This window comes from Acanthochromis polyacanthus, chromosome 12 (genome assembly GCF_021347895.1).
Source record: "Acanthochromis polyacanthus isolate Apoly-LR-REF ecotype Palm Island chromosome 12, KAUST_Apoly_ChrSc, whole genome shotgun sequence".
In the NCBI taxonomy this organism is placed as follows: Eukaryota; Metazoa; Chordata; class Actinopteri; family Pomacentridae; genus Acanthochromis; species Acanthochromis polyacanthus.
Genome location: NC_067124.1, coordinates 8605237 through 8630200, shown reverse-complemented (window position 1 = coordinate 8630200; position 24964 = coordinate 8605237). Strand labels below are relative to the sequence as shown.

Below are 24964 nucleotides of genomic sequence, written 5' to 3'. Positions count from 1 at the left end.
CCCAGTACTTTACCTGCAACTACTGGTCAACAACTGGGAACCGGGCCGTATTATAAAGTGAACACTTGTTGGCTTCACTTACTGTGCAACTATTGAGTACTTTGCCTGTAACTACCTTCCCTACCTATGCAGGTACCGAGTACTTACACTCTAAGTACCCATGACCTGTCTGTAAGTACAAAGGCTTCTGTAACATTGTTTCCATTATTAAATACATTTATTTTGAAAATAGCCAATTCACAAACCAGAGCAAAATAATAAAAACATTATGCATTGTTGATAACTCTTACTTATAAGAAAAAAATATTCTATTTATTTAAACTAACTATTGGAAAGTACTACATAAGCTAAACTACTATATAAATAATATTCAACTACTATATACAAAAGTACTGCTAAATTTCACAAAAACGTAATTGTGCCCAATTCCCCAAAACAAAAATGCCACACAAACTCCACTAAAAATTAGAACTATAAACAATATTTGTTCATTCACATAGATAATCTACTTTTTAGACCTTTTCTTTTTTGCTTTCTGCTTCTTCTTCTTCTTTTTCTTGGGCTTCTTCTTCTTCTTCCTTTCGTCCTCTGATGAGGAACTTATTGCCGACGATCTAGTTGAGACGTCTTTCGGTTTTGCTGTTGTCGGTAGAAAAAAAACAATACATTTTAATTAATGTCATTAATGTATTACAGCTTGATCAATGACCACATCACATGTTTAAGGCTTACAAGTATGTGTAAGGCTGTCGGAGCTTTGTCCATTACTGTATTTTCAGTGGTCTGGCTGCTGGTTCCAGCTGGGAAAAAGAAAGAAAATGACAACAAATGTGACTGAATGAAATGTACCTACAGTGCTTCACCAAGCTTAAATTTAAACCTCATTTTGCGACATTTTGATTTTGCGACAACTGCGAATAAAAGTATTGGTGCATGGGCGTAACCACCATCTCAGAAGTGAGGAAGACAAATTTTTCAGAGCGATTTATCATTCTCTTACATTTAATTGCACCGTCCTTAGTGGCTAAAGAACCACATAATCCCTAACAGCCACAGTACAATACCAGGGGACCAACTAGGCTAGTTCTTTAAACTATAAAGTATAAAACTTTAAACTATAAAATCTAAAGTTTTAGTGGCCAAACTCTAGTTGAGTTGACAACAATGTCCCTTGAACATCTACTGGACGAGTAGCCAAAGGTGCCAAACACTGAACATGAAATGATCAGTACTGCCTGGTTTCTCCCTGCAATAGATATCTTATTCTCAGGAAGTTATAATCTCTCCTTACCTGTAAAGACCCAACATCCTTGTCCCTGCTGCTGGCCTCTGATCCATCTCCTCCCTGACTCTGCTCTTTCTGTTATGGCAATAAACATAAAAAATGTGGTAAGAAAAATTCTGAAATAGCATTAGGAAGAGTAAAAATTGCAGTAGAATTTAACCTCAAAATCACTTTAACCCATAGATACATATTTTTTTCTCAGCCACTTATATATATATTTTTTTTCACCTCTGCAGACCCTGCATGGTCAACATTACTGCTGGCCGCCGCCTCTGGTCCATCTCCTGCCTGACTCTGCTCTTTGTTATGGAAATAATCATTAAAAAATCTGAAAATCAAAATTCTGAGATAGAATTTGAAAGAGACGCAGTAAAAATAGTTGTAAATTTAACCACTTTTAGACCATAGATAGCCTATTCTTTTTTTCCTCCCTGACTCTCCTCTTTTGGGACCAAAAGACTTAAATACATGGAGAGCAATTGTGAGCACATCTTCTGCCCAGAAATGAAAGAGGACTGGGTTTATTCCAAGAATAAACTAATTAGCAAGTAATGTAACAGAGGCAACCACAATTGAATTATTGTTAACAAGCTTAACATATTGATATATTGCCATGTTTTACCTTGTCATCATTTAGCTAACAAGTCTAACATTGTTTGCATCCAACAAGGTCACACAACTTACACGGTTTGTTTGGAAAAAACTGTGTAAAGTTTTTTGCTTCTTGCTGGCTCTGGCTGCTTTGCTAAACATTACTCCAGACGCACGTTCAGCACTGCTCAGCACAGCAGCACGTCTCCTGTGGAACACCTGCGTTAGCATGCGCTCATGGTGCATTCAAAGACGGCTCGGGAAAACACATTACTGGATGCTAATAACGGGTTTAGCTGTTGTAACGGCTGAAAAAAGTGCGGGGGACAGAAGGGACAGATGTGGAAAGTGCGGGGGACATGTCCCACGCGTACCCCGCGTCTGTTATGCCCATGCATTAGTGTAATAAAGGATAACCTGCCGATGCGTCTATCAAAGCGCCATACAGGCCAATATTTCTTCTATTTGTCCAATGTCCACTTGCACGTGGTGGCCTCGTTATATTGGCTAGCGTTAGCATGGTGTTGCCCACGTACTTAAAATTACGACTGGAGGAAATATGTTCAAGCGACTCAGAACGCTGACTCCTGTGAACGCACCTTTAGTATATTTGCCATAAACAAAACAACACTTACCTGAGACACAAAAAATGAAAACGGCTAAGGTGAAACGTTTTTAACACAATGACATTGATATGCTGCTGCTGCTTCTTCTTCTTCTTCGCGGACTTTCACGTACACACCGGAACCAAACAGCCAATTCCTGGATCTTGAGCATGAACGTGACACAAGGGTAAGTGGAAATCATTCTGACTTCCGCGGGCCTGTATCCCACAAGTTTACTCTGTTTACGGAATCTCTCTTAAACCTAGTAACAGTACTTTTAAAGGTGTTTACAGATTAACCGAGAGACATTGTCCTACTTCCCGTTCCAAAGTGGACAAAGGATACAGTTTATTTTTTGAGAAGTTCATCTACAGCTATGAAGGTTATTAGCTAACTAGCTTGAGATCTTCTACGATGTAAATGTGGCGCTCATAAAATAGTGTGACCACAGTTATGTGATAAAAATTTAGCATAATTACTAAGTTCATTATTTTGTTTAGTATGTACATGTATGTTGATAATAATTGGGTCTAAATTAATTGCCGTTGTACTACTAAAGCTGAAAGAATGGCACTTCTGTGTAGGCAGCAGTGAGGCGGAACCTTTGTTTGTTCTGGTTGCACCTGGGACCGGTGTGAGGAGACACACCCCGTGCTCTCTTCAGAAGCAATCTGGAGAGAAACGCGGTGCAGTGAGACTTCATTGTTCCTGCTTTATTCACCTGATACAGGTTGGTAACTGTGAAAAATCTGTAACTGTCTACCTCGTAAGGCCACACTTTATGAGGATGATTGTTTGTAAAGCGTTCAGTGGTGAAATGTCATCGAAACAGTTACATATAAAGACAGAAAGTTAATTAGTCTCGGTGGAGTTTTCTCCTGCTGATGTCATTGCGAGGGCCGCGAAAGTGGTCTGATATGTAGAAAACCAGTAGTAAAGTGTTCTGAAAGCTCCCGTACACTATGAATGTTTAGTATTTACATTGTTAATGAGATTACCATGATTTAAATGTATTTTGTGCAACTTATTTAATGCTGTTTATAGTGAGCACTGATTGTTCATGATGTGAAAAGGGTTGTTCTGTTAAAACATTTTGTGAAATATGTTAACATAAGCATTTTCAAGTAAATACATTTCAGTAGCCTCTAATTATTACAGAGTAGAGTGTCTAGCTTCTCAAATTTGAAGTGACAGTATGTACTTATTTGAATGATGCTGAAAATAAGCAACATTATACTGAAAACTGTAAAAATTAATGCACTTCAATGACTTCAAGTGTTTACTGGACGAAGAAAGGTCACTGAGAGAGTGTTTGTGTCAGAATTGGTAACATGTTAGAGTGAAATTGCACTTTATGGAAAGTGTGAGAAAATGGAATGTAGTGATGGACTTTAGTGAACTGAGAACTCAGACAAATATGAAGAACTGAAATGTGAAGAACAGAAATGTGTTTATGAGCTTTGTTGATGATTTTGAGGTGTTAATAAAACACAGAAGCAATCAGGGGAGAAACGCGGTGCAGTGAGACTTAATTGTTCCTCCTTTATTCACCTGATGCAGGTTGCACACATATTTGTTGCTGTGGACTCACGCCTGAGACCCGTAACATAAACAATGCTAACGTTATGGTTATAACGTGTGAAGTTTAGCGTAATGTTTAGCCTACTAAACGTTACACTAGATTGCACAGTTTATCAACCTTCTTTCAGTAAGGATGAGTATTTTAATGTATGTTGTATTCTGTAATAAACAACGTTAGCCAATGTTAGCAACAGTTAACACTATACAGGCAGTAGCTAGCCAAGACTGTCCCTTTTTGCCTGAATGAACAACCATAGCACAAGTGTAGCTATAATACATATAATATATTGTCTCTCAGTATCCAACATCATTGACAGTGAGCAGTTTCCCAGAATGACTCTTAACATCAGAATTGAAAACAAAAACAAGCTGCAAGAGATGTGTGGAAGGACAGTAAATTTAACAAATATACTTCTTTTTTTTCTCAATCTGTTTCAGGGCCCCTCCCTGAACCACCATTATTGTCTCTTGGTAAAGGACTGAAAAGGCTCAGACCGCAACCACTGATATCCTCAATGCTGCATGGCTTGTCTGAGCTCTCCATGGTTGACTTCAGGTTCGGACCTGTGCCAAGAGGTTCACCCCTATCATACCAGTGTCTTCCAGTTGTAGCCGCACCCACAAGTCATGTATAACACCCAGATGCACCCGTATTCTCTGAACCGCCATTAGAAGGCTCAACATTCCCTACTGTTTTTCCAAACTTTGAGCCAAATTTGCAACATGTCCTCCATCTAATCAAGGATATAAGGTAGTCTACACGCTGTAAGAACCGCTGCAAAATCTCACAATGATAAAGGTTAACTAACAGAGAGTCATAACAATAGAATACAATATGCATTTTCATAGATCAACCACTACACGTTCTGCAGTGTGTTGATAACTCATTGTCTTCATGAATGCATTTTCTGCATAGATGGAATTGTCCGGATCACCGAAAACCTACACTGATGTATCTATGCATTCTCTAAAATGAACCTCGGTGCCTTACTAAAATGAACAGGTCTACGTAGCAAAATGAACAGGGAATTTACAACAACATGTTTTAGACTTGTAACAATCTCTCACTCCTGTGTTTTCTGTGTTTTTGGAGTTGCAATAGCCAGACATAAAAAGGAAAAACAACAAACAAAAGAGGTTATTGTGTAGGCAACAGCTTTTCTTTACTTGTTAAGTTATGACTGAGCAAACTGAAAGTTCAGTATGCCAAATCTCCATTAGGAAGCACACATACTTGTAAGCCTTAAACATGTGATGTGGTCATTGATCAAGCTGTAATACATTAATGACATTAATTAAAATGTATTGTTTTTTCTACCGACAACAGCAAAACCGAAAGACGTCTCAACTAGATCGTCGGCAATAAGTTCCTCATCAGAGGACGAAAGGAAGAAGAAGAAGAAGCCCAAGAAAAAGAAGAAGAAGAAGCAGAAAGCAAAAAAGAAAAGGTCTAAAAAGTAGATTATCTATGTGAATGAACAAATATTATTTATAGTTCTAATTTTTAGTGGAGTTTGTGTGGCATTTTTGTTTTGGGGAATTGGGCACAATTACGTTTTTGTGAAATTTAGCAGTACTTTTGTATATAGTAGTTGAATATTATTTATATAGTAGTTTAGCTTATGTAGTACTTTCCTATAGTTAGTTTAAATAAATAGAATATTTTTTTCTTATAAGTAAGAGTTATCAACAATGCATACTGTTTTTATTATTTTGCTCTGGTTTGTGAATTGGTTATTTTCAAAATAAATGTATTTAATAATGGAAACAATGTTACAGAAGCCTTTGTACTTACAGACAGGTCATGGGTACTTAGAGTGTAAGTACTCGGTACCTGCATAGGTAGGGAAGGTAGTTACAGGCAAAGTACTCAATAGTTGCACAGTAAGTGAAGCCAACAAGTGTTCACTTCATAATACGGCCCGGTTCCCAGTTGTTGACCAGTAGTTGCAGGTAAAGTACTGGGTTGTTGCAGTGGAAGTACTGGATAGTTAGACAGTAAGGAAAGACAAGGGTGATCTTAAGGGATGGGTAACTTTAAAAGGTGAATTGGTGTCTCTGAAAAATAAAGATATTAAATAAATAAAGATGTTTTGTACATCTGCATGTCTTGTCATTATTATGTGAAACACATACTCATCAATACCTTACAGTATTTCAGTTTATCATTGGTCTACACACTCTGTAGGGGTCCATGGTGATTCTTAAGAGGAAGTGGCACGTCAAGGTTTGTACAGTAAAGGCATATGTTCAGGAAAATGACACTGTTTTGATAAGTACATGGTAAAACACGGGAAACTACAGTGTAAGACTCCAGGACTTACACTGTAAGACACCAGCGTTAGTACCCCATAAGAGTCCGCACAATGTCATGCTACATTTATGAGAGTTACACCCACAGTTAAGAAAACTACGCATTAAAACACGTCAAACTACAGTATAAGACACCAGCGTTAGAACCCCATAAGAGTCCGCAAAATGTCATGCTACATTTATGAGAGTTACCCCCACAGTTGAAGAAACTACACATTCAAACACGTCAAACTACCATATAAGACACGAACGTAACTGCCCCATAAGAATCCGTAAAATGTCATGCTACATTTATGAGAGTTACCCCCACAGTTGAGGAAATTACACATTAAGACACGTCAAACTACACTGTAAGACAACAGCACTTACACTGTCAGACACAAGTGTAAGTACTCCTTGGGTTGCGCAAAATGACATGTACATGTACAACAGTTACCTTCAAAGTTGAGGAAACTACACTGTAAGAGACGGGAAACTACTCTGTAAAACACGGGCCGTGTTATAGAGTGCTACCAAACCCTGCTTAATTTTCCATCTGCCTGCCGCCTGCTTTGTGTACTCTCACTTTGGGTTCGAATTCCCCACGCACCGTAACAATAATATTGCCTAAAGGAAGCGTGTATACAGCAGTCCCTTTTCATATCGCCGTTCACTTTTCATGGTCTCACTGTATCGCAGACATTTAAATTGTGTATGGTGCCACAGATATTTCGCTATACCATGGCGTTTTGCGACACAGATATTTTCTATATCTATTATTGTGGCAAGCTGTATTGAAAAAATAGCACCAAAAGACAGATATCTGCTTTTCATGCACTATGTAACTACTAGATGCTTTTACTCTGACACAGAGAATATAGTATAAATGTGGCAGGAAGTCAGCAAACACACTACACTTCACACTCACAGTCTTTGTAGAGGCTAAGGCCAATGCTTGAAGCCCCTGAGGTAAGCACCAGGATTTAAATAGTTGATGCGCCGACAAACTTTAAAGCATCTGATGAATAGAGCTGAGACCAATGCTTGCGGTTCCAATAATCTATGTTTTATAACTTTCAACAATTTTAATCCAACCATTTTTATCTAAACAAACAAGTCACTGTTACTGTCTTTTTCAGCGGCTTGTTTAGCGGTCAAAACTGTTTTTCCTTCTGGGTGGAACACCTGCCCTGATAAAAATTATCTCCAATTTATAATATAACAAGCTGATTGGCTCCTACAGTCTTGACAACATACCACTTAACCAAACTAACTAGACTGACTAATCCACAAAAACACAATAAAACACAAACACTAATAACACTGGAACACGAGCATAAACCACAGTATTGACATTTAAACCCCCAACTCCCCGAACTCCCATGGCACACTGCAGCACCACAGTTCAGCCATAGACCATCTCTGCAATGCTGCATTCTTTTAAATATTTTTGCAGTAAAATAAGCATTTTCTAGCCTAAATAATTGAAAATAATATAAAAAATATTTAAAATAAACAAATAAATAAATAAAACATATTTAATGTCAATAAAATTCATAGCATACAGTGCTGGGCTCTGATTGGCTCAGCGACTGTAGCATCAGTCTCCTCTCTCTCCTTTGAGTATAGCACATATGGTGTAGCGGCAGTGAGTATCTGGTCTTGTCTGTTTCACACAGATGTCTGATCTCTATGCATAGTGTTGCTCTCTGTGGTGATGTGCAGTGCGTAGGGAGGGTTTATGAAGCCTTAAAACATGAAACAACAACAAGAAAAGCACTCAGAGAGTGCAGTACTCCACCAAGACTGTTCATTCTCTGACCTTGTGCTGAACACAGGCTGTGTGTTGTGCATGTGTGCGTGAATCGCCTGTTCTAAATATGTAATGGTGGGGGAATTGATGGGACTCAGAAACACCCCCACAATTTAATCAGTCAATCAATTGTTCCCGATACGTTGGTGGATTTGACGATCATGTCAGCAGTCCCCAGTTCATAGGCATTTCTAGCCCATTTTTGGGGGTGCTTCAGCACCCCCAAATTGAATCCCAGCACCCCTAAAATTTAAAAGATTTTCATTTTTTGTATCGCATGTCCTTTTTTTTAACAAACCAGAAAAGTGTAAAAAAAACATACAGTACTTGGTAGATACGTTATGTTTTAACAACAAAAATACAGCACCCCCCTCTTGCCTCAAAATGGTTTGATCCTGCTCAACTTTCCCAACTCGGGCTCTGAGCCTCTACCTGCAGAGCTAAGCGCTGCCCCACAGAAGCTAATGTGCCGTAGTGGTGTGAGTACCTGGTTTGAACTTCTGCCACTCAGTACCAACACATTATTATTATTACCAGTCCTCATTTTTGCTGCATTTAATCAAAGGTTACTGTTTATGTTGTTTGGTAGGAGTTAGCAGACGTTTTTTCTAGCTAGCAAACGTTACAGGTGGTCAGTGTGTGTTTGAACTGGACTGAGAGAAGCTAGCTGTTGTCTCAGTGCATGAATTAATATTAAAGCCAAGGTGCTACTGACTAGCTAACTGACCGGATGCCCATTAACATTATAACTCCTATTGTGTGTGTGTGCAGACAGACAGCCTCATCGTGGACATAAGATTGTTTTTTCGAAGAAAAGAGCCAGGTTCAGGAAAGAGTGTAAGATGAAATGGTTTATCAAGAGTAATGTTGTAAGTTGGATCAATGTATCAGTGTTTATATCTGTTATCAGATATAAAACACATTGTTTGGTTATTTGCCTTTAGATTGACATTACAAAGAGAGAGAGGACGTTATTTATTTGTATTCTTATTGGTATTTTTTCATATTTATATAATTTTTCCTCTGGCTGAATACAATCTATTTGTATATGATTGTCAGTCCAAAGAGGGAGAGATGAAAAAGGGGAAGGAGAGGAGAGAGTGCAAAGTCAGGAAGAACCAGGTAAGAAAACAAACAGAGAATAGTGGCAAGCAAAACAGCAACTGTTAAGATAACAAAGAAGAACATTCCATTCACAACATAATTTTACATATATGTCATGGAGGTTATGTGTTCTCCCCACATTAAATGCTTTCCAGAAGCACACTTAACAGATATCAGTGGACTTCATTCTAAACAGAACATCTTCATTACATTTTCCTAATTATCTATTTGTTTTTCTATTTGTTTAATTTCACTATAAAAGGAAGAGAACGAGGAGAGACTCTGGGAGATGAGAGAGTGCAGACCAGGGAAAGAAATGCTGTGCATCACATTTCAAATAAAAGTCAAAAAATAAGTCCTTGGTCCATTTTTTGTTTTGTTTTGTTTTTTTGGTGCTTGGTATAGGGGGCTGGTTTACTCCAGAAACATACATGCTGTTTATGTGTATGTTGAGGAGCTGCTGTATCTAAATGAGTCGTCTTTTCCCAGAAATTACAACTACAGTATGTTTCTTTTAAGATTCCAGTGTATTCCTCCTTTGCGGTGATTCAGCATTTAAATATCCTTTATCAGATTGGATGGTTTAGTCACAGACTTTTTCAAAAGGTGTTATGCTTTTCTTTCACAAATGTGGGAGTGAAACTGCATTAAAACGTACAAAACGATGAAGAAATTTATCTTGCCTGGCTGGGTACCTCTGGGTGCTCAGCACCCCTAAACCTCTGATCCTAGAATCGCCCCTGCCCCAGTTCCCTGCTGACATGATCATGATGACATAATCATCAGCAGGTTCACTTGTTGTCATGGTTACAGTGACTCTGTGCAAGCCACTCTATCTTGCAATGGGAAATCCTTAACCAATCCGTGGATCCTGAGAAATAAGCCACATCACTGCCAAAATGTAATTACTTGGTTCTTCAGTCATATCTGACTTTCCCTTAAAATTTCATCCAAATCTGTTCGTCCGTTTTGAGTAATGTTGCACAGGACAGACAGATTCACAGAGAAACGTATGCGGATCGTCAAATGACTCCAATGCGTTTCTTGGCGGAGTAATAATAAAATATATGATGTAACATCAGATTTGTGTATGATTGTGTTCATTTGCAGTTATTTTATTTTGTTTATTATTTCAGTGTATTATTTCAGTTTATGTGAAATAGAGATGGAAAAGCAATTTAAAAATATGACCAGTTGCAATAATTGCTGGATTGGTGTGACTAATACTTTCAAAGATCATTAAGGTAAATGCCAGGGCTATTTAACATATGTTTTTTTTTTTTTTTTACTGCACAATATCCTGGCAATTATCTGTTGTGCTATGCATCGACTTTTGTGATATTTCTATCAGGAGCCTTGGCCATTAATGAGAATGTAGTATAACTACACTCAAAAATATAAACGCGACACTTTTATTTATTTATTTATGAGATGAACTCAAAGATCTAAAACTTTTTCCACACACACAATATCACCATTTCTCTCAAATATTCTTCACAAATCTGTCTAAATCTGTGATAGTGAGCACTTCTCCTTTGCTGAGATAATCCATCCCACCTCACAGGTGTGCCATATCAAGATGCTGATTAGACACCATGATTAGTGCACAGGTGTGCCTTAGACTGCCCACAATAAAAGGACACTCTGAAAGGTGCGGTTTTATCACACAGTACAAATGCCACAGATGTGGCAAGATTTGAGGGAGCGTGCAATTGGCATGCTGACAGCAGGAATGTCAACCAGAGCTGTTGCTCGTGTACTGAATGTTCATTTCTCTACCATAAGCCGTCTCCAAAGGCGTTTCAGAGAATTTGGCAGTACATCCAACCAGCCTCACAACCGCAGACCACGTGTAACCACACCAGCCCAGGACCTCCACAGCATGTTCACCTCCAAGATGGTCTGAGACCAGCCACTCGGACAGCTGCTGAAACAATCGGTTTGCATAACTGAAGAATTTCTTCACAAACTGTCAGAAACCGTCTCAGAGAAGCTCATCTGCATGCTCGTCGTCCTCATCGGGGTCTCCATCTGACTCCAGTTCGTCGTGGTAACAGACTTGAGTTGGCAAATGCTCACGTTCGATGGCGTCTGACATGTTGGAGAGGTGTTCTCTTCATGGATGAATCCCGGTTTCCACTGTTCAGGGCAGATGGCAGACAGTGTGTGTGGCATCGTGTGGGTGAGTGGTTTTCTGATGTCAGTGTTGTGGATGGAGTGGCCCATGGTGGCGGTGGGGTTATGGTATGGGCAGGCATCTGTTATGGACCAAGAACACAGGTGCATTTTATTGATGACATTTTGAATGCACAGAGATACTGTGACAAGATCCTGAGGCCCATTGTTGTGCCATACATCCAAGAACATCACCTCATGTTGCAGCAGGATAATGCATGGCCCAATGTTGTGTAGGGGTACTACGTTATGATTTATAGCTCTCGTTATCAATAATTGGGGCACCACCCTAGATTTCTAGGGAAAAATTTAATTTTAATAAAAATTAATATTCATAAAAATTTTGATCAATCTCATATCAAAAAGTCTTGAATCCTCGGTTAAATTGACCACATTCTACACAAAGAAACACTTAAGACTGTAGTTTGATCTAAAATGAGGTATTTATTAACTATTCTATGAAAATAATGACAAGTGAACTATATACAATGTAGATATGGTGTGTGTGTGTGTGTGTGTGTGTGTGTGTGTGTGTGTGTGTGTGTGTGTGTGTGTGTGTGTGTGTGTGTGTGTGTGTGTGTGTGTGTGTGTGCGTGCGTGCAGGACTACATGTGTGTGTGTGTGTGTGTGCATGTGTGGAATGTGGGAGTGTGTGTGTGGTGTGTGTGTGTGTGAGAGAGAAGGAAATATGGTGAGGATGAGCCAGAGCTAACCTGACGAGGTAACCGGTAATTTGGATTAAGAATTCTAATGATTTGTAAAAGAATAAATTGATTAAATGAATTAATTGACCAAGCGGTTAGTACATCACCCATAGAATGGAATCAGAGCAAACTCAGCTGGAGTGATTGAAGTGAACCGTCGTGGGGCTGGGACTTGCGGGCCTTCAGAGGAGCAGCACACGGTCTGGACTTGCAGGTTCGGAGCGGTGTGTCGTCGTTGTGGCCACGCTTGGATGTCCTGCCGCGGGTTGATCGATTCTATGCAAATGGACCTGATCCAGCAGGTCTCCGGAGTTCTCAGCTGAGTGTTGCTTGGCTTAAAAATGATGGTTCTCAGGCTTTAGCCAAGAAAAACGGGCATTGATGAAAAACGGTCAAAATTAAGAAAAATAAATGCTGGTTCTGAATCGGTTCTTCAGATTAAACGAATAAAATTCGGCTTAACGTGAGCAAAATGTCTCCTTAAGTTACAAAAATATTAAGAGATAAATAGTAAACAAACTTAGATGGTGAGGGAATTTCAAAGATAGGAAAAACGCGCTTTAGGTAAGAAAATAATGGGAATCTCTGTCATGGATTCCTCAGGTAATAGAGAGTAAGAGAGGGGTAAGAGATGATGTGGGCTACGGATGAATTTATCTGTGGGTCCAGCTAAGGGGAGGACCTGGGCGGAGAGAGAGAACTTTTCGGCGTGACTCTGGTGGAATTTGGAATCTCTTTGTTCTCACAGAGTAGAGAGGAAAGAGGAATCCAGAATGGATTAAAATATGATATTAAACGCGCAAAACACAAGCTGTCTATCTCACCATATTCAGTTGTGTGAAAGTGAAACACGTGTAGATTAATACATATGTTCATATGATGTGAATCAATTCATTCATAACTATATGTTTATGTTTATGACATTGAAAATATGCATCACAGTGAAAATATAACAACAAGTCATAGATTTGGTAACAGGTAAATACAATGGTCATCATTCAACCTAAATGGAGAGGAAATTCAGAGGTTAATACTGGAATTCATTCCAAAATCATAGTATCCTGGGGAAGAAATGATTAAACATCACAAATTAATGTCTAGACTTCTGTAACAGATATAACTGTCAAATTCGGATATGATGTACAACATAATCTCACTATAACTTTGGTAATCAGGAAAGAACAAAATAAATCTCAGAAATATGAACTTTGAAGTAATTAGTTTCTTCAGTTAAAGAGTGTCTCTCTCTGTTCCAGCCTTCTGCCATAAAGTTTTACAACTTGTTATCTGATCTGTGGAATGCAGAGACGTCTCCGGCTGAGGGTCTCCTCAAGCTGAAAAGGGATTTTAGCATGAAAGTTCATTAAACAAGACGTCCATAGCATATAATTGACAGTCATTGTCTTTTAAAAAGAAGAAGTTATTCCAGGGGTTTAAATGTTCACAGGAGCTCCATCCTTCTGTGAATGAAAACCTACAGAAATACAAATGTCTCAATCCTTCTATAGAGATGGGTCTTGGTCAGTACTGGAGAGGGACAGCTTATCTGAGTTTTGATCAGCTCAGGAATTCCAGGGCCTTTGCAGTATTGCTACAGTTGCAAGGATGTAATTTCATTGTATACTAAAGTGTGCAATGACAATAAATTCTCTGATTCTGATTCTGATCTGTACACAATTCTTGGAAGCTGAAAATGTCCCAGTTCTTGCATGGCCAGCATACTCACCGGACATGTCACCCATTGAGCATGTTTGGGATGCTCTTGATCGGCGTATTGTCGATCCTCAGGGCCAGTGACCCCCTAATTAACTTATTCAGCTGTCAGGGAATCACCGGACCAGCTCTCCATCCTTCGGGTCCGGTCCTACTGCCCCCTGAGATCTTACTTAGAGGGATGCTGCAGAACTGTTAAGCTGGTAGACGAGGAAAATTTGCCTAGCTGTCTCACTGCCTTCATCCAGATGCCTATCCCTGCTTCCTCTGATAATTAATTTAACCGAGTAGCCACTTCGGTATAGTTAAATTTAACCACCAGACACACCTGTTAACAGCAGCTTTTCCTCTCATAGATCTTGCACTTGTTAAATGGCTAGGTTAATTCAGAGGTTATGGACATATAGACAACCTCTAGGATATGTTTATATAGGGCCAACCTGGCCCCCATGACTAGGTAACCTTTCAGAACCTTTGCTATTGTTATGCACGCAGTAATCTGACTTTTTACATCCAGAGCTAGATGTAGATGCATTTATTCATTCAGGGATAAAAATAGCACTTGCAATTTGTTGTCTTTAATTGCAGGAAAATGCTTTATTAAAATATATTTAGCAAGGGCGTAGCAATAGCTCTTAATCATCAGACAATTAATCAAACATCAATATTCTTTCAATTGTTTAACACGACTCATAAGTGGAACCATGCTTTCATAAAAGAGAAGCAATAATCACCCAGATTACATAATTTGGAGGGAGAGCAGCACGGTGTGGCCACACCCGGCTGCTCACCTGAGACCCGACAAGTGTTTGAGACCCGCCGGGGCCCAGGGGGAAGTGGACGGGGGTCCGACCAGATTTAGATCTGCATATATCCATTTTTGTTGTTTGGTCCAGTATTCCTCACATGGAAAATAGAGTTCAGTAATGTTCCTTCAGACAGCATTATTTCCAGATCACAGTTCTGTAATCCTCAATGCAGAAAGAGCAAATTCCTTTAATCCATAATTCCATCAGAACAGTTATTCCTTCTGCAGACCAAGTTATTCCACTCATCCAGAGTTACGTGGTAATCATCCCCTGTGCTCAGACTGACGTCTGGATTGCACCCAGGCAGATACCCGCAACAATCTCCCAACTTGCGTCTCGATCAGATGCAATTTATAATTTACTGAACCTTAAGCATATGCCATGACTCCATGATCTCATACTAAATTAACTTGAGCAATAACTTCATCTCTACCCCCTCCCAACTCGCACACTTGCCCCATACACTGACCGCATGATCACCCCCACTTTTAAGGAACTGAAACTATCTGTTTTGGACTGTCCAGACAGCCCATCTTGCCCCCCGCTACAGACTTATTAAAAAAAAAAATCTATTTTGAGTCTAGTGACCTTTACTGTGAACACTTGACCCTAGTTCAACTTAACTCGTGACTTCTCACCTCATAACAGTAGTCAAAACCCTCTTATTTTAACATTTATCAAAACTCTTATAATCATTCTCATTTCATAAAGCATAAGTTCCTCTTTTTAGTCAAATCTATCAAAAACATCAGTTTTCACAGTGAGCTGCTGTTCTGACCTCTACACTGTTTCAACATTAAAGAATGTAAGAAATAGACACTTGGTTAGATCAAACACATTCATTAGATTATGGCATAATCTGATCCTAAATCACAGTTATATCACAATGTTCCCTTATTTCGCTGTTGTTCTGTCAGAGTCTCCCCTTTGTGGCTGATTCTGGGATCTCATATCTCCATGCTTCACAACACCCCCTTCGATGAGATCCCAGTCAGCCCCTATAAATGGCTGGTTTTGGGATCCCATATCTCCATGCTTCACAACAGTATACAACAGCACGTACCAGTTCCCGCCAATATCCAGCAACTTCACACAGCCATTGAAGAGGAGTGGACCCCCCCAATAAAACAAAACTGCACCTTTCAGAGTGTCCTTTTATTGTGGGCAGTCTAAGGCACACCTGTGCACTAATCATGGTGCCTAATCAGCATCTTGATATGGCACACCTGTGAGGTGGGATGGATTATCTCAGCAAAGGAGAAGTGCTCACTATCACAGATTTAGACAGATTTGTGAAGAATATTTGAAAGAAATGGTGATATTGTGTGTGTGGAAAAAGTTTTAGATCTTTGAGTTCATGTCATAAAAAATGGGAGCAAAAACAAAAGTGTTGCATTTATATTTTTGTTGAGTGTATAAAAACATATGTATTGTAGAAGTGATCCAGACAGTAATTCCGTTTCCTAACCTCCACAGACATACTGTCGCTGTGGTATCAGGGTTTAAAAATATATCTCTGCAAGATTTTTAGTAAGAGTGTCATCGAATACTTTCAAAGTGCCTCTTTCATGTTTTGTGTTTACATTTTAAATCATTCTTCAAATTAATACTTTAAGATAATGTCATTGTGTTTCATTCTAACTGCAAATTGAAATTTAATCAAACCAATCTGTCTTTTTGTCAAGCTGATGTAAGCCACAGTGTTTGTTCTTTAGTCATTGGCCAGGAGCCTCATGGAAAAGGTAATAACAATAAAATTTACAAATGTTGAAATAATATAAACAGGTTACAACATATGAAGTTGACATTAGAAATAATGTAGGCTAATTTAACTGCAGTAAAATAAGAAGAGGAACGCCCACATATTGTGAAAAATGATGCGGACGCTGGCTCAGCTTGCCTAACCTGAGGTGTTTCCAGATACAACTGATACAGCCTCATCTGTGCTTTGTGGAGGGTCACTGTAACACTTTGTATCATGTAATTCAGGTCAGGGATGAATCCTGCCAGAGGTGCCTCATCAGTTACTAAAGCAAACTTTTTTTCCATCCACCAATGATGATGAGATAGATTGGAACACCTGCTATGTGCTTTTCACACAACAGGTTTTTTTTGTGTGTGTGTGCACAGCAATTATTTTCTAGCTGTTTGTTCTTTTAATTTTCATTTTTTTGTTACATGAGAAGAAGGAAGGCTTTTTTTCCACTTGTGCACCAAGCCATGTCTCTTTTCTCTCTTTGATTTCTCGACAGAATGTAAAATAAAGACATTTTATTTCCCATTAACTGATATTCGGTTTTTGTTCCTGTGCCCTTTTTGTCTTGTTCTGTTTGCGCATCAACAAGTGTACCATCAGATGTTTTTTTTAAAGACAAGAGGTATATATAGTTAAGTAAAGGTTTGTGCTTCTGTCAGTCTGTCATGTACAAGCACAGCTACGTAGATGTTTTGGGATTTAATCCTATTGACAGCTGGACCTACTCTACTCTACTCTAAGCATACATATATATATATGTGAAAAAATACCAATTTTCTTGTGCACAGCGCTGGCTGTTATGCACAGATTTAGAGCTCTTCCTACACATGGCTTGTCAAATATAGCTCTTGAACATTTTATACCTTTACCTCTTTGTAAGACATAGAGCAGTTTTTGCGGTGGTTTCAAAAAATTGGTTACTGTATTTACTCTCCGTGTACAATGTTTACTGCATGTTGTTTGAATTTAGAAATCCAAGACCTAAATTTCTGAAAATAAATGCAGTTACTGTATATCACAATTTCTTGACTTTTTCATTAGTATATCTTGTAATTGTTGTAGTCTTGAACTGTACCGTTACAGGCTAAGAACATATTGCTTTGTCCTGCACAATAGTGTTGTGAAAGGCATTAATATGACAAAAATAATGTTTAAAAAATACTCAAGGTCGTGTCATTTGTTTATGGCTAAGACACTGAATTCATTGTTTTTAATTTGATGGAGGAAAATGGGCTTGATTTTGTTTTCAAGGGAGTCTGCAGAGAGTCTTGGACATGGTAATGGTTTAATTGGGTTTGCTTTACAGAGATATTAAATTTAATTCTTAATTAAAGATGCATCATTCTCTGTCTGCAGCCAGCCTCACTGCAGGAGACCTGATGGAAGGTGTGTATAGATGTGCAGTATCTGAGGGTAGGCAGCAACTGCTAGAGCATCCTAGTATACATTTTTTTCAACCACATGACTTTTGATGACAAGAAAATTTGCACAAAAAAAAAAAAACATCTAGATGAGCCTTAAGACTTTTGTAATAGCATCCTGTGGACTGTTGAGTCAAAAGTGGAACTTTTTGGAAGACATGGGTCCTGTTACATCTGGTGTAAAGCTAATACTGAATTCTATAAGAAGAACATGAAATCAACAGTGAAGCATGGTGGTGGTAGTGTGTTCAGGGCTGCTTTGATTCCACAGGACCTGGACCAGGACCATGGCTTCTGCTCTCTATTAGAAAATTCTCAGAGAGAATATCTGCCAGTTAGTTCATGACATAAAGCTCAAGCACCAATTGGTCATGTAGCATGACAATGATCCAAAACACAAAAATAAAAAATAAATTAAGGTTTTGGAGTGACCAAGTCAAAGTCTGGACTTCAATCCAATTGAGATACTGTGGGAAGACCTCAGAAGGGTACACACGTGGACAAAATTGTTGGTACCCCTCAGTTAAAGAAGGAAAAACCCACAATTCTCACTGAAATCACTTGAAACTCACAAAAGTAACAATAAATAAAAAATTTATTGAAAATTAAATAATCAAAATCAGCCATCACTTTTGAATTGTTGATTAACATAATTATTTAAAAAAACAAACTAATGAAATAGGGCTGGACAAAAATGATGGTACCCATAACTTAATATTTTGTTGCACAACCTTTTGAGGCAATCACTGCAATTAAACGATTTCTGTATTTGTCAATGAGCATTCTGCAGCTGTCAACAGGTATTTTGGCCCACTCCTCATCAGCAAACAGCTCCAGTTGTCTCAGGTTTGATGGGTGTCTTCTCCAAATGGCATGTTTCAGCTCCTTCCACATATGTTCAATGGGATTCAGATCTGGGCTCATAGAAGGCCACTTTAGAATAGTCCAACGCTTTTCTCTCAGCCATTCTTGGGTGTTTTTGGCTGTGTGTTTTGGATCGTTGTCCTGTTGGAAGACCCATGACCTGCGGCTGAGACCAAGCTTTCTGACACTGGGCAGCACATTTCTCTCCAGAATGCCTTGATAGTCTTCAGATTTCATCGTACCTTGCACACTTTCAAGACACCCTGTGCCAGATGCAGCAAAGCAGCCCCAAAACATTACTGAGCCTCCTCCATGTTTCACCGTAGGGACAGTGTTCTTTTCTTCGTATGCTTGGTTTTTGAGTCTATGAACATAGAGTTGATGTGCCTTACAAAAAAGTTCCAGTTTGGTCTCATCTGTCCAAAGGACATTCTCCCAGAAGCTTTGTGGCTTGTCAACATGCATTTTTGCAAATTCCAGTCTGGCTTTTTTATGAGTTTTTTTCAGCAGTGGTGTCCTCCTTGGTCGTCTCCCATGAAGTCCACTTTGGCTCAAACAACGACGAATGGTGCGATCTGACACTGATGTACCTTGGCCTTGGAGTTCACCTTTAATTTCTTTGGAGGTTGCTCTGGGCTCTTTGGATACAATTCCAACGATCCGTCTCTTCAATTTGTCATCAATTTTCCTCTTGCGGCCACGTCCAGGGAGGTTGGCTACTGTCCCGTGGGTCTTGAACTTCTGAATAATATGAGCCACTGTTGTCACAGGAACTTCAAGCTGTTTAGAGAGGGTCTTATAGCCTTTACCTTTAAGATGTTTGTCTATCATTTTTTTTCGGATGTCCTGGAACAATTCTCTCCTTCGCTTTCTGTTGTCCATGTTCAGTGTGGTACACACCTTTTCACCAAACAGCAGGGTGACTACTTGTCTCCCTTTAAATAGGCAGACTGACTGATTATGAGTTTGGAAACACCTGTGATGTCCATTAAATGACACACCTGAGTTAATCATGTCACTCTGGTCAAATAGTTTTCAATCTTTTATAGAGGTACCATCATTTTTGTCCAGGCCTGTTTCATTAGTTTGTTTTTTTAAAATAATTATGTTAATCAACAATTCAAAAGTAATGGCTGTTTTTAATTATTTAATTTTCAATAAATTTTTATTTATTGTTACTTTTGTGAGTTTCAAGTGATTTCAGTGAGAATTGTGGGTTTTTCCTTCTTTAACTGAGGGGTACCAACAATTTTGTCCACGTGTGTAGTTGATGCTCAAAAACCATCTAAGGTGGCCTTTTTATAATTATTCTACTGAGAAGAGAGGGCCACAATCCCTCTTGCTACCAAGAGTGGTCCAACTGGTTATTGGGTTTAGGGAGACAACTACTTTTTCATAGGGTTCGGGTTAGGGCTGAATAAATCTTCAATCAATAATTATTTAAAAACTGCATTTTGTGTTGTGTAGGTTATCTCTATCTAATATTAAATAAATATAAATATTAGGTTGATGATCTGGAACATTTAAGTGCGAGAAACAGCATGGAAAACACTTTTTCACAGCACTGTACATATTAACATGAAGTTTGAAATTTCTTATGATCTTAATCAGATGCTGAATTGAAACTCAGCCATGATAATTCTCATCCAGACTCTGAGTTGCAGTTGTAAGAAAAGCTACTTAGTGGCCCTTAACCTTAGAAATTAATTTCCTCCCTTAAAATTAAATTGTCATTATATGCGATTTTATGGATTTCCAGACACTGTGAAGTCACTAAGAATGCCATGATCAACCTCTTTTAAAGCTAGAGTGTAGGAATTTTGCATATAAATGAATGCACATTACATGCAAGTCTCCACCAAAGATGTTATCAGCATCAGGTAAGCAAGGTCTGTAAAATCACTCTCACTGACTGAGTGGGGATACGGAAGTTCCACAAGTTTAAAGGATAAGTTCATGCTTTGAGTCACTGAATTAAAAAAAAAAAAAAGAAGAAGAAAAAGAAAAAAAATTCTGTCACATGGGTCACCTGGGAAATGTTCGTACAGAGTTAAGGTGGAAGGTATAAATAGGAATATCCATTTGAAATTAATTAGTCAATGACAGTTATTAAAAAAACAAAATAAACAAACTTTGGTTAAGCACACTAAACTGTTATCTACTCTTTTTTGCCACATTTCATTAAGTCTCCCGAATTATACATAAAAGTTTTTAAGCATACTATTTTGTGTGTTTAAATAATTAAAATTTTCAGTTCTGACAGGTCAAAGATAAGAACTTTTATAATATTCAGAAAGAATTACAGGTATTGCTGATTATATCAGCAAGATGTGTTCTTTGTTAATGTGCCCAGTGACTATTTATGATAATGATAGTCTGTCCCAATTAACAGAACATGAGGTCAAGTTGCTGATGAACTCACAATAGCTTTTTTGTGCTTGATGTGCTAGAGCAGTTGTTCCACTACTTAATATGTCAAATTGATGCTGGGTGACAATAGTAGAATATTAAGAGACCAAATTAACTACGTGTAATTTAGAAATGAAAAATGCTCAGGAGTGGTGTTTGTATTTCTTTAAACAAACCGCAATTGTTTTGGAGGGGCCTAAGCAGAGGATGCAGCAACAGTGTTCATTCAAAATAGTGATGAGTGAATTGATTTGGTAGATTATTTGCATGCAATAAGGCACACGCTGTAATTAAAATGAGTAATTTGTGGGGAAAAACCAAATCAGTCCAAATCTGTGGAAAAACTCGAAACTTTCATTGTATATGTAGTGTTGCTTTCCTAGTCCATTCTGTAGCACACAATAGTCTGGTTGCACCAAACTATCATTCTGTTATAGAAGAAAAAAAACACAATTGCTTGTTTGTATTTTTTGAACCAATCCCAGTTTTTGTAGACAGGGTTAAGTGAATTATGCAGCTTTCGTGTTTCCTTAAAATAGTGATGAGTGGAATTGTGGTAGAACATTTGCACGGAGGGGGGTGAACACTGTCATTAAAATGAATCGTTCACCATTAAAAAATAACAGGGCTGCCTTACTGCACAATCCAAACCCTTAGGAAAACTTAAATTTTTTAGTGTAACAGGTTGCTGTTGTAAGTTGTTTCTTCCCATTGTCGAGAAAACAAAAACACACAGACAGCGCAAGGAAGGACAAAGCCGAGTGAAATGCTTATTATGTTTTCTATGTATTCTACACCTGGTGAATCAGACTAGTGCGGATGGCAGCTTAGATGTTGATGTCATTGTTTCCTGTGGTGAAGGGGATGTTGAAAATGTTCACATGAAATTTGCAGCTACTGGTGGCTTTGTACCCAAAATCTACATGTGGTGAGTCAGACTAGTGTTAAAGCAAGTAAATCAAATTCAATGTCCTCAGGTATAATATATCAATACATTATAACTGAGGACATTAAATTTGATTTGAGAGACTTTATTTTCCAGTCAGTCTTCTCAAAACAGGACTCAAGTTTAACATGCAATGTAAGGGATAAATAACCCCATTAAGTTTGTATAATATAACATGAAAATAGATACAGCCTTTATCCTTCCTCCACACTCCTGATTTTGGTAATGTCAGTGAGTATTGTATCTGCACACAGTAATAAAAATTCATAGAAAACTCCCTTTGCCGATTTAAAACACTGGATGCACTGTTTCAGTTACTATCGCAAAAACCTTGTTTTTTTTTTTCGGTGTTGCAATGAGCTGGTGAAGACATAGGAAAGTATTCACATTGCCTGCACAAAAGACTGCTGTCACATAAGTGTGTTATTGTTGAGACTTACCATCTTAATTATTTGGTGATTCGGCATGGTATATGAGCCTATATTATCTGAAGAGGTTATGGAAGTATCTGTTGATTTTATTTATTTTCCTCTTCAACTTCAACTTCAGCTTTATTGTCATTTAGCAATGTACATAGTACATAGTACAGCTAAATGAAATGACATGTCTCACATTCATTCACAATGCAGAAAGAAAAGTGTTAATACGACAAAAAACTTAAGAAAATTTAAGGAAAAATAAATAAATGGTAAACTAAAAAAGACAAAACTAAAAAAAAAAAAACAAGCATACAGTGCCTTGTGAAAGTATTCGGCCCCCTTGAACTTTTCAACCTTTCGCCACATTTCAGGCTTCAAACATAAAGATATAAAATTTTAATTTTTTGTCAAGAATCAACAACAATTAGGACACAATCGTGAAGTGGAACGAAATTTATTGGATATTTTAAACTTTTTTAACAAATAAAAACCTGAAAAGTGGGGCGTGCAATATTATTCGGCCCCCTTGCATTAATACTTTGTAGCGCCACCTTTTGCTGCAATTACAGCTGCAAGTCGCTTGGGGTATGTCTCTATCAGTTTTGCACATCGAGAGACTGAAATTCTTGCCCATTCTTTCTTGCAAAACAGCTGGAGCTCAGTGAGGTTGGATGGAGAGCGTTTGTGAACAGCAGTCTTCAGCTCTGCCCACAGATTCTCGATTGGATTCAGGTCTGGACTTTGACTTGGCCATTCTAACACCTGGATACGTTTATTTGTGAACCATTCCATTGTAGATTTGGCTTTATGTTTTGGATCATTGTCCTGTTGGAAGATAAATCTCCGTCCCAGTCTCAGGTCTTTTGCAGACTCCAACAGGTTTTCTTCCAGAATGGTCCTGTATTTGGCTCCATTCATCTTTCCATCAATTTTAACCATCTTCCCTGTCCCTGCTGAAGAAAAGCAGGCCCAAACCATGAGGCTGCCACCACCATGTTTGACAGTGGGGATGGTGTGTTCAGGGTGATGAGCTGTGTTGCTTTTACGCCAAACATATCGTTTTGCATTGTGGCCAAAAAGTTCCATTTTGGTTTCATCTGACCAGAGCACCTTCTTCCACATGTTTGGTGTGTCTCCCAGGTGGCTTGTGCCAAACTTCAAACGAGACTTTTTATGGATATCTTTGAGAAATGGCTTTCTTCTTGTCACTCTTCCATAAAGGCCAGATTTGTGCAGTGTACGACTGATTGTTGTCCTATGGACAGACTCTCCCACCTCAGCTGTAGATCTCTGCAGTTCATCCAGAGTGATCATGGGCCTCTTGGCTGCATCTCTGATCAGTCTTCTCCTTGTTCCAGGTGAAAGTTTAGAGGGACGGCCGGGTCTTGGTAGATTTGCAGTGGTCTGATACTCCTTCCATTTCAATATGATTGCTTGCACAGTGCTCCTTGAGATGTTTAAAGCTTGGGAAATCTTTTTGTATCCAAATCCGGCTTTAAACTTCTCCACAACAATATCTCGGACCTGCCTGGTGTGTTCCTTGGTCTTCATGATGCTCTCTGCACTTTAAACAGAACCCTGAGACTATCACAGAGCAGGTGCATTTATACGGAGACTTGATTACACACAGGTGGATTCTATTTATCATCATCAGTCATTTAGGACAACATTGGATCATTCAGAGATCCTCACTGAACTTCTGGAGTGAGTTTGCTGCACTGAAAGTAAAGGGGCCGAATAATATTGCACACCCCACTTTTCAGTTTTTGATTTGTTAAAAAAGTTTAAAATATCCAATAAATTTCGTTCCACTTCACGATTGTGTCCCAATTGTTGTTGATTCTTGACAAAAAATTAAAATTTTATATCTTTATGTTTGAAGCCTGAAATGTGGCGAAAGGTTGAAAAGTTCAAGGGGGCCGAATACTTTCACAAGGCACTGTATATCAGACATAATCTTACTTGCTACTAGGGTGACGTTAGTGAAATTAATGTGACTGCAGTTTTGAGTTTAGAGGTGATATGTACAGTGGTCTGTTGTAGTCACAGGTTGTTCAACAGTCTGATTGGCTGTGAGAAGAAGCTACTGCTAGATGTAAAAGTTGTGATGCTGCTTAGTCTCTTTCCTGATGGGAGGTAAAAAAAAAAATGAACGTGAGAGGTGGAGGGGTCCTTCATGATGGATGTGGCCCACACAAACATATACACCCCCTGTCAAAGGTTTTAGGACAGGTTCTAATTTATTTGAATGAGAAAGTGTCCTAAAACTTTTGACAGGGGGTGTATATATAGTCATATGGTCATGGAAAAAATTGTTAGACCTCCCTTGTTTTCTACAATTTCTTGTATTTCAATCAGCTGATCACATAACACTTTGTGTCCTATTTGACATGCTTCAGCTTAATTGTATTCCCAGGATATATAAGAGGCCATTTCATGTCATAAGCAGCACTGCTCATGCTAAGGCATAGAGCGAT

The 24964-nt window shown here is 38.6% G+C and overlaps 1 protein-coding gene and 1 long non-coding RNA gene across 8 annotated transcripts in view; both read left to right on the top strand.

The window, feature by feature from the left end:
- The window catches only part of grik2 (glutamate receptor, ionotropic, kainate 2), a 578538-nt gene that overhangs the window by 399088 nt on the left and 154486 nt on the right, over nucleotides 1-24964 (top strand). The gene's annotated exons all lie outside the window — the stretch shown is intronic.
- Nucleotides 769-6160, top strand: LOC127536555 (uncharacterized). Its single transcript, XR_007945590.1, has 2 exons — nucleotides 769-3211; nucleotides 4501-6160. It is a non-coding gene; the product is annotated as an uncharacterized LOC127536555 (long non-coding RNA).